General features: G+C 36.7%; 1 protein-coding gene across 5 annotated transcripts in view; it reads left to right on the top strand.

The window, feature by feature from the left end:
* CCDC91 (coiled-coil domain containing 91) overlaps nt 1–13161 on the top strand; it is a 355118-nt gene that overhangs the window by 272365 nt on the left and 69592 nt on the right. The window lies entirely within an intron of this gene.

Below are 13161 nucleotides of genomic sequence, written 5' to 3' on the forward strand. Positions count from 1 at the left end.
TAAGGTCACGATCTTTGGTTAAGTTCTGATTCGAGAGAGTTTACTTAAGACTTTTTGTGACCACAGACCACTCCTCTAACCTCACATAGATGTGGGCTATTAGTCACCATGAAATTGGGCAAGAGGGCATGAATAAATCAGCACATGGTCATCACTCAAACAGAAAAGTATATATCGTAAAGGGCATATTTCTCTGCTGGTTTGTCGGGGGCATTCTTGTCTCTAGAAAACACTACAGTGTATAATATACTTTAAGAATTGTTTGCCACAGTTTCAGAATACTGTGAAGATAATCCAAGCATGTCATGAATAAATGCATTGTATTTATTTTCTTTCCAACGTTTGCATATTTTCCATGCATGTGAGAGAGAGAGTATGTGGGTGTGGTGTGTGTGTATGTGTTTAACTGCCTTGTGGTTAAGAGAATTGAACAGGGAACATATATAGAAGAAAGAACAATGTTTCCAGTTAACTCTCAAATTTTCAAATGTGAGGTGGTCATGTCAAATGTATTCAGCTGCCTTCATTTTCATGTAGTTGTAGTAAAGAACTACCACCAAACACCTGTCATTCCCTTACCTCCTTAGAGCTTCATAGTCCTAGTCTAGAAAATTGACAAATTACGTTTCTTGGGAGCCATATGAAGCTCATTTATCTTTTGTTTATTTAGGCCGGTAGGGTAAGCAAACAAATTCACATGGTCAAATCTACTTTTCGGTGTTTCACATTAATAACTGAAGTGACTGCCTGCTATGTTCTAGGGACTGTACTTATTTTTGGTGACAGAGTAGTAAGAAGGAGAACAACAACTTCCCTGCCTTCTTATGAAGAAGACCGATAGGAAAGTATTAAAGATATAATGTGAGGTAGTGATTAGTGTCATGTATTAAAATAATGCTGTGTAAGGGGCCGGAGAGTCAGGGAACCAATATGTAGACAGGATAGTCAGGTAAAGCCTATGTTAGGAGTTAGCATTTGAGCTGAGGACTGCGTTGAAGTGAGGAGTTTACTTTGTGAATAGTTGGGGATAGAATGTTTCAAGCAGAGGAGTAGCAAGTGCAAAGGCCTTGAAGCAAAAAGATGTGTGGTATAATTAAAACTGTACAGTACTGTTACGGATATAGAACAGACCAATGGAATAGGATGGAATACAGATACACAGATTTTTCTGTAATTTATAAATCTCTTAATCTGAGTTGCATGGAAGGGGCCCATACAGTCTGTGAATCTAATGAAATTATGCAAAACTGTGTGTATGTGCAGATTTTTCTGCAGAAATGGTCCATAGTTTTTATTAGATTCTCAAAAATATCTTACTAATGAACCCAGAAAAAAAAATGAAAATAATTGCAACTGGCTGCCCATTTTGTTCTGCATTTTGTGTACTAAAATGAATTTCAGGTAGATTAAATGTTTGCACTTGTAAACTGAATGTACTAAAAGGAAATTGGGGGACACCTGGGTGGCTCAGTTGGTTAAGTGTCTGACTCTTGATCTCAGCTCAGGTCATGATCTCAGTTTGTGATATCAAGTCCTATGTCAGGCTCTGCACAGAGCCTCCTGGGGATTCTCTTTCTCCCTCTCTCTCTGCCCCTCCCCTGCTCGCTTGCTCTGTCTCTCTGTCTCTCTGTCTCTCTGTCTCTCTCTCTCTCTCTCTCTCTCACACACACACACACACACACACACAAAATAAATAAATAAGAAATTGGGTAAATATTAATATTCTTTGAAATGGAGAGGCTAAGCACTTCAGGAATGATAAAGAACTCTGCAAATTAGCTTCTCCATAAAGACAATGACAACACTGGCAAAAATTGTCAAAATCAACTTTTTCAGAACTCTGGATATTAACCAAAGGTTTCAACAAACCAAGAAATATTTATTCAGCAAAAATAGTTAAATCTCACCAAGAACAGCAAGTTTGTAGATTTTTAACTTGCTTTATCCCCATCCCCTTCTCCCTGGTTACAAGGTAGTTTTAAAAAGTAGTAGTCTTTTGCACCTGAGTGGCTCCATTGTTAAGCAGACGTCTGACACTTGGTTTCAGCTCAGGTCATGATCTCACGGTTCATGGGTTAGAGCCCTATGTTGTGCTCTGCACAGATGGTGTGGAGCCTGCTTGGGAATCTCTCTCCGTCTCTCTCTGCCCCTCCCCTGTGCACTCTCAAAAATAAATAAGTAAACATTAAAAAAACACACACAAAAAAAATAGTAGTCTCACAATCATGGTAGCTATGAAAATCAGCAATGTAGAAGCCACTGGAGTGGGCAGACTAAATTTGGAGCTCCACAAGAAAACCTGTCTCCAGGGAATTACTACTAGTTGACCTATCTGGCAGCTTCCCAGAAATTTCCCATTTGCTTAGAGCTTGCTTAGTGGGAAAAGCCCTATCCTCAGAATGTTTGTGAGAAACAGTGAGTGGCAGATGTATAACCTCTGCCTAAGAAAGAAATACCACTGGATCAAACAAAAGCCTGGCCAAAAAACCTAAAAGGGAAATTTGGGAAATACGATTATTATAGGTGGTTTTGAAAAGCTCTCATTTTTAAAAGTACTCCTGGAAGGGGTGCCTGGGTGGCTCAGTCAGTTAAGTGTCCGACTTCAACTCAGGTCACGATCTCTTGGTCCGTGAGTTCGAGCCCCGCGTCAGGCTCTGGGCTGATGGCTCAGAGCCTGGAGCCTGCTTCAGATTCTGTGTCTCCCTCTCTCTCTGCCCCTCCCCCGTTCATGCTCTGTCTCTCTGTGTCTCAAAAATAAATAAACGTTAAAAATAAAATAAAATAGGGGCGTCTGGGTGGCTCAGTCGGTTAAGCGTCTGACTTTGGCTCAGGTCATGATCTCGCAATTCGTGAGTTCAAGCCCTGCGTTGGGCTCTGTGCTGACAGCTCAGAGCCTGGAGCCTGTTTCAGATTCTGTGTCTCCCTCACTCTCTCTCTCTCTGACCCTCCCCCGTTCATGCTCTGTCTCTGTCTCAATAAATAAATAAACATTAAAAAATTTTTAAAAAATAATAAAATAAAATAAAATAAAATAAAATAAAATAAATAAAATAAAATGCTCCTGGATTTCTTGAAGGTCACATACATGCACAAGGTTGTGCACATGCCCAGGAAAGACCCGAAAAGACCCTACCTAATCTCTCACCACTGGCTGATTTTGCTTCTATTCAAGCAGAAAGTGAAGGCTAAGGCAGGGTTGTAAACTGGCAGTGTTGAAGGTTTTCCCCAACATGCAAACTCCCTTGGCAAATGATGGATCACTTAACTAGTTCAAGGTATTTAGGGAATTCACTGTCTAATTATTTGCTGACCACTGAGGTAACCCAGCAGGCACTTCAGTGGCTATACATAACAAGGAATACAGACTTGGCAGAATTAGTCCAGAGAAGTTCTTAGACAAATAACAGCAATTCCTGTTTGGAGGCCCCAGGGTGGCTGTGCTTAGAGACTACTTAAATCATGTGTTGAAGAAGAAAAGGCCCTAACCTCTTATCTTGTAGTTTATAATTCTCTTACAGCATGAATCATATTCAAATACCTACTTATCTTACTAACTGTCCCACTGAACTGAGAGCTTCATAAGTGTCTCAGTCATATTGATGCACTTAGGAGGCCCTAGCCTAATGTGTAGCTCATAGAATGTGTTCCAGAAAACCAATCATTGCCGTTAAATAGCAGTCCCCAAAATATACAATTAACTCAGGAAGATGACTTACAAGACTTAATTGTATTCATCCAAAATTCTTAAGTGAATGTATAGACATCATTTCATTAATTAGCTATATAAATTCCATGGAGAAGCAAATTGAAAAAAGCAATGAAGTATTACAGGTTGGTTTGTAAAAAATTCCTCCAAGTTAATTAATTATCCTAAATTACCTAAGTTGTAGGACCAGAAATGTATTTATAAATAGACTTTACCCTTAGGCTACCAGTGATAGGAATGTGAAATTCTGCCTCTTGAACTTGTTCATAGCCTTAAAATCACAAGATTTTAACTGTGAGTTTCAGATTTATACTTAATGTCCTTGTTACGACTTCTAGGAAAATACCTGGAATATTAGACGTTACAAAAGTTGACAGAATGTTATTGTTTCTTTTAGCGATAAAGAAAGCAGTAAGGATGCTTGGGTGGCTCAGTCGGTTAAGTGTTTGACTCTTGATGTCGACTCAGGTCATGATCTCATGGCGGTGAGATGGAGCTGGCGTTCCCCACACCCCCTCCCTCCACTCTGGGTGTGGAGCCTGCTTAAGTTTCCCCCCACCTCTCTTCCTCCCTCTCATCCTTCCTGTGTCCCTCCCCCACTTTTGCGCTCCCTCTCTAAAGAAAAAAACAACAACAAAAAACAATAATAATTCTCTATGGTTAAGCTTCACTTACCTGGCTTTATTCTATACAAATATTTTAGGCTACTAGCTAAAAATTTATTTTTATGGAAGTTTTTCTTCATCTTTGGCTTCAGGAAACAGTAACATAATAGTAGTAGTGGTAGCAGTGGTACTGGATGGAGACAGCAATAATTCTACCACCGTTGGCTACCACTGAGTGCTAAGTACCAGGCAGTTTTCTAATTGTTTCTCATATTTGATCTCATTTAATACTCACAACCACCTTACTAGGCAGAAACCGTTGTCCCCAGTTTTACAGATGCAGAAATGAAAGTTTAGGACGATTATGTAACTTGCTCAAGGCCATGATAACTCCTTAGAAGAGATAACAGACCATATTCAGAATCAGGCAGTGTCACTCAAGAGGCCTTGCAACTCACCCCTAAGCTTTCCTCTTCTTCCCAATGTTCTCATCTTAGAATAAAGCACAATCTCATTGATTAGTTAACGTATAGATAATTTCAATAGCAAAAACTTAAAGGGACTGTTTTCATTAGTTTATTCACTAATATTTATTGTTGATCCTCTTAGAAGTTTTGGGCGTATAGCATCAAACAAGATAGACAGGGCCCCTAGGTACTCATGGAACTTAAATTCAAGTTGAAAAAGACTTACAATGAATAAGGTACTTCCACATAGTGGTATGGACTATGGAAAGAGTTATGTGTTTGAGAGGGTGGTAGAGGTCTTGTTTAGATAAGGAAATTAGAAAGAAGCCAGACTCAAAAAATTTACATGTTACAATTCTAAATAGAATATATGAAATTTTGAAGAAGGCAAAACTGATTTGAGAGAAAAGAAATCAGTAATTGAGGGGGAGGGGCACTTTTTGAAAGTGATAGAATTATTTTAATCATAATTGTGATTACATTTGATAAAACTTACCAAATTATGTATTGTATAGTGATAAATCTTACTGTATGTAAATAATATTTTAATAAAGCTGTTTTTTTTAAACAAGTAACTATCAGAATAAATTATTGGATATATGGCAGTTTGAGATGGTGAGGAGAGTTCAGTTTCATCAGGATAAATAATCCAATTTGTGCATATTAAATTTGAGGTGCCTTTTCATAAGTTTAGAGGAAATGTTGGGTAGACAGAAATGTGTGTCTGGAGTTTAGGTGCATTGTCAGGGCTAGAGATCAAAATTTGAGAATAATAACCATATAAATGGTATCAAAGTCCAATACATAAGAACAAAAGTTTTCTGGAAGGGCGGGACCCTGCATGACGTTTTTGTACGGAATGTGGCAATCTTCTTCCTACAAAAATATGGCCACTTCAGATTAACTGTGTAGTGGTAGAAATAGTCTCACACTTTTGATGGTTGTATTTCAGGACATATTGTGAAGGTGTTAAAGTTACTGGTGCTTTCTGTATCACAGTTATCCAGATCCAGTGGCCAAAGCTTCATCTACATTTTGTAGGAAGCTCAGGGTTACAAGTATTAACAAGCAGCTCCTGCCATCTTCTGCCCAACTCCTGTCTGATTTCAGAGGTCAACACTCACTCTGTCCTCTCTTTCTTTGGCAGCTACATGATCCCTGTAGCCTGGAGAACTACCAACTGCTTGAGTACTGACTGAAGGGATGACATTAAAAAAGCCAGGAAGCTGTTTTTTGTTTTTTGTTGTTGTTTGTTTGTTTGTTTGTTTTAATTCTAATATGCAGGTCACTTCATAGCACTCAGATGTTTTTTTTAATTAAAAGAATTCTGGAAATAAACCAGAGAATTAACAGGAATTAGCATGTTTGGCCACTAAGTCACACTAGAAATAAGGAAGGAATGGGGTGTGGCAAAGTGGAAAACAAGTAACTAAAATTACTCTGAAAAGCCTAAGGAAGACAAACAGCTTTTACTTTGTAATTTACCTCTAGATTTTCTCTGTGTTAACACTGACATTAACTGAAGAGATAAATGATAAACTATAAGAGAAAACACAATTTCTAAGGACTGTGGCTCATATTTCTCTGACTCTGAGAGATGACTTTGGCCTTCATCACAAATTAAGACTGATCCTTAGAGTTGATTGTAGACTGTGTGTTTTTTTCTGAAATATTCAGAGGAAAGTTTATGACTCTGGCATTTTTGGTTAAATTCATTCTGTATCCTTTGAAAATCGCTTTTAACAAAAGGAAAGTACATTTGTTATTGACACCGAAATGGACAAAAAGAAAGGAGTCATTAATTTTGCTGTTCTAGCAAAGTCCTGTAAAAGGACTCCAGAGCATACAGACACTTAAGCTATGTCTGACGTTGGAAGCTCTTCATAATAGTTTATAACCACAGCCACTGTAATTTGGGGTTATGTTTTCCCCCAAAGCCACAGACATTACAATCAGTGGTTAAATTTTCTTTAAGAAATTTACCATTGCCACCTGACCCTTCTTTTAAAAAAGGAAATAGCATTTCTATTTTAGCTTAGCAGGCCAGATAATTTCACAACACTGAAATAATTTTTCTGTCTTGATTTATTTAGTTTTGATTCATTAGTTTTTTGGGGTTTTTTTTGTTCTTTTGTTTTGTTTTTTATGGTTTTTTTTTTTTTTTTGTATTTACAAAACTGTGATAGCTGTCTGGTTATTTAAAGGTAAGATCTTGGGGCACCTGGATGGCTCAGTCCGTTAAGTGTCTGACTTCGGCTCAGGTCATGATCTCACAGCTTGTGACTTTGAGCCCCACGTCAGACTCTGTGCTGACAGCTCAGAGCCTGGAGCCTGCTTCGGATACTGTCTCTCTCTCTCTCTCTCTCTCTCTCTGCCCCTCCCCCCACTCATGTTCTGTCTTTCTCTCTCTCCTTCAAAAATAAATAAACATTAGAAAACTTTAATTAAAGGTAAAATCTTAATTACACTTTTGTCAGAATCATTGCATTTAGGGACAAGTGAACGAACAGTTCACCAAGTTACCTTCTCATCTCTCAACACCTTTCCCTCCTGCTCTATTTCCTGTATCATTCATTGAGATAACCATCTACCAAGTTGCCCTGTCCAGAGAACTGGAGATTTTCCTGATCTCTCCCTCTTTCCTCCCCATTTTAATACCTTTCAATCATTAAAACCTTTCCATTTTACCTAATAATAATCCTTTAGCACATACACTTCCAGACCTCCTGCTGCCACTGACTTAATTGCAGTTCTCAGTGTTTACCTTGACCTCCTACATTGATTTCTTTGCTTCCAGTTTTGTCCCCTTCCAATTAGGAATAAAAAATCAATGAACTTTTAAATTCTTCAGTGACTCACCGTAGCCTTTAGGATAATATTCAAGCTACTTAGCATGAACTATAAATCTTTCAGTGACCTGGCCCCTACCAGTTCATCTTCACCATTCTGCTGCACATTTCATGCTTTTAGTACCAAATTGCTGGTACACATACTATGCTATTTGGTGGTGTTGGGCCTTTAGTGATACTGTGCCTTCACCCTAGGATACCATTGCTTTCCTACCTTGCAGAAGCCAGTCTTATTTAATAACTTAGCTTTTTTTAGCCTGAAAAACTTCTTTTTACACTTCCTAGATAAAATCAAGTGATTTTTCTCTCTTTGGCATTCACTATATAAGTATACCACTGTCTAGGTATATTCTATTTAGAGGATCTATTTCTATGTCTTCTCCACAAGATTTGAGCACCTGAAAAGTAGGAGCTGAGTCTTGAAAACTGCAATAGATTATAAGATGGTACACGACCAACACTATTTTAAAGAGACTTATTAATCTTTAAAAAGTGGACTTGATTTCCATCAACACAATTTGGCTCTTTGACAGTTTTGGTCGCTTTTAAATGGGACTTTTCACCAAAAGTAGGGTCACCAAAAATAGTGCTGGGTGTTATGATCCCTTTAAAAAATGTATTAATCAGATTATCTGTTGGGTGCCAAACTGAGATGATGATTCTTCTTGTTGCTATTCAAAGAAATACTCAGTAATCAGGAAGAAAAAAGAGTACTTTGAAAAGCTAGTATAGATTTGCTGTAAGGTGATGAGTGGGTGCAGGAGTTCAAATAGAATTTTTAGGTGAAATAGTACACTTTCTTCCACTGGTCTGATGGAAGCATCACACTCATTTCCATATGCCATGTTTTAAGATCGTTCCAAATCAGAAGGAAATCAGCTTATTTATTGGTATCTCTTCAGCATCTATTCCTCTCCTCCCAAAGTGTTACTTTTTATATCTTAGCTGTATTGTTTAGGTGAGATTTAACCTACTTTTTAATTTAGACATAAGCCCTTATTTACTTAGGCTAATGATTATAGCCTACGTCCTCCATTTTGTAACTGGCTACATTTTGGAACTTGTATCCTCAGGTATATAAACACTGTCCTTCATAGTAAGAAAATGGGAAAATCCTTGGAACTGTTAGTAACCATCCTGGGACCATATGTGTAGAACTTTAGTGAAAATGGATCCTACACCAGAGGCAGAGCTAAGAAGTGGAGATGCATCCTTGATCACATTGTTTCAACACTAAAGGAAGCCTACCCTTAGTTCTTTCATGTTCTTTTGTGTGAGATTACAAATTCTTTTTTAAGTTAGTTTGTGCTGAATTTTCTGTTACCTGTGATCAAAAGAATAATTGCCAAAATAAATATGCTAAGAAGTAGGTGGGGTTAGATTTGAGTCCTACCTTGTGCTCATGTAACCTCGAATAGTTTTTAAAAATGTATGGGGATCCATTTCCAGTTCTGTCAAGTGGGATTAATAATACCTGCTTTACAGAATTGTTCGAAGGCCCTTGGAAATGTTTTAAAATAAAAACTGAGATAGATTTGTCAAACAACTTTAGAGGCTATAAAATGTCATGCAAATATTAGGTGGTATTGTGGTCAAACCAGTAACGGAGCAGGAAACCTCGTCACATACTATAGAAGGAATTGGAATATTTAGTTCAGAGAAGAGAAGAATAAAGATATGCTAACATTCTTCACCTGTTTGAAGGACTGACATAAAATGAGTTTTCTTCCAATTTAACTAAAGGGGGGGACAATTAGAAAAAGTAGGTAAAAAAAAAATTCATACAGTACAGTGTAAAGCTATCAAATCACAAGTTACCTAGCAAAAAAGGGTATCATTTTTATCCAGGATTGTGAAGAATGGATTGATTGGATGGAAGATTGAAGAATGTATGCATTGAGAATATAATTTCTACTGTCCTTTTTTGGTCTAAGGATCTCAGTTCCTATTCTGGTGTCATCATAGGCACATGGCAATTTCCAACTCCACAGATTTATACCTAGTTACTAACATTCCAAAAATCTGCCATTCTTATAGTCATTGAAATGCCCTTTTAGAAATAATTTGCCCTAAAGCCCCCTTTAAAGTATTTACCTTGCCATTTTTTAAACATATAACTTAAGCAGCTTAAGTTAATACCTATATATACCTGGGTTTACCTGACTCTCAGAGTGGTTCTGAGGATGAAATGAAAATACACATAACTATTTTGTTAACTTTAAACACCAAATATCATTGCTTTTGTAATTTTATTTTAATACTTTTTATATTATATTTTACTTAACTCTGCTGTGTCTTTCACACAGATCTCTGTTAGGTTCCAGAATCTTTAATTTTACATATCATTAGTGAGTTTTAGTAAGCCAGCTGAAATTCATTAACTTAGCATAGCATAGTGTCTGGAGCATAGTGTGTGTTGTTACAGAGATGGCTGCTGCTGTTTTTGATGTATTATTATTATCATCATTATTATTAGAGCCATCTTAATCACTTTTGTAGTTTTAACACCTACCTGAGTGCTATGAATGATAAACAGTGAGCGAATGGATGTTTATTGTAATTACCTAAGGCTGTAGTTTGCAGACTACATCAAGATGCCCTGGGATGCTGCAGGATATTCTGAAAATTAGAGGGCAACACACAGATACTTGGGATCTTTTGGAAACCAGGTAACCTACTAGGGTGGCAATACTAATTTGTCTTACGTTACGTTACGTTCTAGTACATCATATCTTAGGGAAGTTGGGTTTGGTAGTTGCTGTGTTCAGAAGTAAGTACCATGCAGATATCCATGTGGAACAAATGAGAGTTTTATTATCTGATCTTATGCCAAGATTTAAGGAGCTAAGCAATTCCAGCTATGTACAAAATTCTCATGAAAAAGTAGTTTAGGTAAGGATAAAATTGAAGTATTTTTATTTCAATTTTTGTGTATCTTTTCAAATGGCTGCTATGTTACGACCTAACTAGTTAGTAAATGAAACAATGAGGTATTTCTTTTGGCCTAGAGGGCATTGTGAAAAAAAATTATTGAGGAAGCAAGGGAGCTATGAACTGAGAAAAGTTTGGGAAGCTTTAACTTAGGGTGTACCCACCATACAAGTGCTCTGGGAAACACAAATATAAGATACAGTCCCTACCCTTAAGTAGATTTTCTTTGAATTGGAGAAACAAATTCACTCATTCATTGAATATCAATTATCCATCTATACCCTGTACCAGATACTATATTAGAATTCTAGTAATGAAGAGTATGAACTGTAATAAATATAATCCCTGATTTCAAAGGGATCTCAAGTTGATAAGATAGACAAGTAAAATAGTTGTTACAAATCCGAATTATGGAGTGCTTTGAGATATAAAATACAGGGTGCTCTTTGAGCACATACAAGGAGTGCTGAGTTCAATCACACTGTGAGAAGATGTGGAAGGTCTAGAGCATTTCAGGGAAGGCTCTTACAGATGATGATGCTCAGACTGAATTGTGCAGAAGGAGTACATTTGATCATCAGAAAAGAAGGCTAAGGGGAAATTGCTTCAACCGAAGAGCATGGCATGACCAGGGAACTGCATATTGAATCCTTGCTCTACGCATGACAAAATGATAGTTTTTGCAAAGATTGCAAACATGAATGAGACTTTGCCATTGTCTTGAAGGACCTTACAATGAAGTAGGAAATGTGTCACATCCATGAATTGCTCTAACGTGAGGAAGAAGGAGATAGGACAAAAGCACATGTGGCTGAGGCATTTGTTACAAATTACCATTGTAGTTATCTCTAATGGGCAAAAGCATGAGAAAACTTTCTGCAGCATACAGGTGTTCTTTTTCTTGATCTGGGTAGTGGGCAAATGGGTGTATTTGTATGTAAAAATCCATTGAGCCAAACAGTTAAGATGTGTTATGATTTTGAGCCAAACAGTTAAGTTTTTGCTATGTATAAATTTCTTTAAAGCTAAGCACAAAGGAAAAACAATGTAGTCATTATTAAAATAGTTATTTACTTAAAAATTTGTGTATTTCAAAGGAAAATTATAGTCTTAAATATGTATGTTAGAAAATAGAAAAGACTGGACAAGAATGGGGTAACACCCAATTTATGAAGACAAAAAGAAAGAATAGAATAATCCAAAGAAAATAGAAAGAAATAATACAGTTTATGACAGAAATTCACAGCATGCATCAGTAAGTTTAAAATACTGTCATTTCTTTTTTTTTTTTTTTTTTTTTTCAACGTTTATTTATTTTTGGGACAGAGAGAGACAGAGCATGAACGGGGGAGGGGCAGAGAGAGAGGGAGACACAGAATTGGAAACAGGCTCCAGGCTCCGAGCCATCAGCCCAGAGCCTGACGCGGGGCTCGAACTCACGGACCGCGAGATCGTGACCTGGATGAAGTCGGACGCTTAACCGACTGCGCCACCCAGGCGCCCCTAAAATACTGTCATTTCTTAAGAGGCATAAAATTCACAAATCTTTGATCAGATTAATGAAGAGGGATGTTATAAATAAACATCATCAGAGGAATGAATAAAGTGACCTAACACAGATGCAATACAAATTTTAAAGATGACATAAGCAATATAAATGACTTAATATCAATCCATTGTAAAGCTTTGATGAGATGAAAACTTATCAAGATAAATATAAATCCCAGAACTGACACAAGAAGAATTAGAAATGCGGAATAGTTCTCTGGCTATAGAAGAAACTATAGTTTTAAAATATGCATATATCTCTAAAAATAAATGTGGATATACTCCTTTCTAGTATATGGAACTTAATTTACTTCCCCTTGAGTGTTGGCTGGACTTAGTTGTTCATTTCTGATGAATGGATTATAGAAAGGGGAAAAATGTTAACTTTAGACTGGAGAAACCTGGCAGATACCATGTTAACCAAATGATCAAGGTTAACATTGCCAGTATAAATTATGTTTAAGACCATATTCCCCTGATATGATATAAGGAGAAGCATGCTTCATCTCTATAGTATTCTTCCCCCAAATCGTAACTCCAGTCTATTCATGAGAAAAAGATAAATCCAGATTTCTTCAAAATACTTGAAAGCTGCACTTCAAAAGTATCAATGTCCTAATAAGGAAAGACTGAGAAACTGTCAGATATTAGAGAAGACTAATGAAATATGGTCTCTGAATGCAACATTTTACCCTGCATTAATCCAAGAGAGAAAAATATTAGCGGAAAACTTGGTGAAATACAAATAAAATCTTCAATCTATTTACTATTATTATTTGTTAATAGTTAACAAATGTTAATTTGTTAGCTTGATAAATTTACCTTAATTATGTAAGATGTTAATATTAGGAGAAACTGGATAAAAGGCACATGAGAACTTTTGTACTATCTTCGCAAGTGTCTGTAAATCCAAAATTAATTCAAAATAAAAGTTTAATATATTTTTCCTAACACATACGTAGTTAAAAAGAACGGAAAGAATACTCATTTTTATCCCTTCTAAAACTCCATTGTAATTTTACTCCCTTCTAAAACCCCATTGAAATAAAACTCTA

Source organism: Lynx canadensis, chromosome B4 (genome assembly GCF_007474595.2).
Source record: "Lynx canadensis isolate LIC74 chromosome B4, mLynCan4.pri.v2, whole genome shotgun sequence".
Taxonomy (NCBI): Eukaryota; Metazoa; Chordata; class Mammalia; order Carnivora; family Felidae; genus Lynx; species Lynx canadensis.